This window comes from Odontomachus brunneus, unplaced genomic scaffold (genome assembly GCF_010583005.1).
Source record: "Odontomachus brunneus isolate Ranch 3 - 2012 unplaced genomic scaffold, Obru_v1 Obru_scaffold_114, whole genome shotgun sequence".
Lineage (NCBI taxonomy): Eukaryota > Metazoa > Arthropoda > Insecta > Hymenoptera > Formicidae > Odontomachus > Odontomachus brunneus.
In genome coordinates, this window is record NW_022639564.1 from 1066154 (window position 1) to 1066722 (window position 569).

Consider the following 569-nt stretch of genomic DNA (forward strand, 5'->3'; position numbering starts at 1 on the left):
CTACCGAAAAGGAGATAGTCGGCCAATCAACGAACGACACGGACAGGGAAGAAGAAGGGAGAAGACTGAGATATAGTCTAGTCGAGTCGGCTAACATATTCTCTGTGATATAATCCGCGAAAAAATATATTTTGTATTTTTATGTATAGCAAAAATACGAGTTTGTGAATCTTCCTCATTTCCCGAGATCCCGCACGCGCCACAGCTGAAAAATTGTAGCGTCACCTCGTACCGCTGGCGGTACTACACGCACCGGCGTTAATGCCGTCCGAATATCCGTGTGACTCGCACACGATAACGCGTCACTCATACACTGCTGCGTGTAGGTGAGCCATGAGCAGTACGGAGTGGCGGAGGGAGCTAGCGGTATACGATCGTCGGACGCTTGGAGAGGGAATAGTGGTGGGAGTCGCGGCGATCTTCCATCCTCTATCGCAAACGTAAGAACGAGAGAAATAGCATTATAAGACGTCTGGACAGAAATGCCGTCCTAAAATACGTGTGACACACACTAAGAAAACGCTTGACTCACACTGTCTCGTCTATACGTGAGCAATACGCGGTGTCCC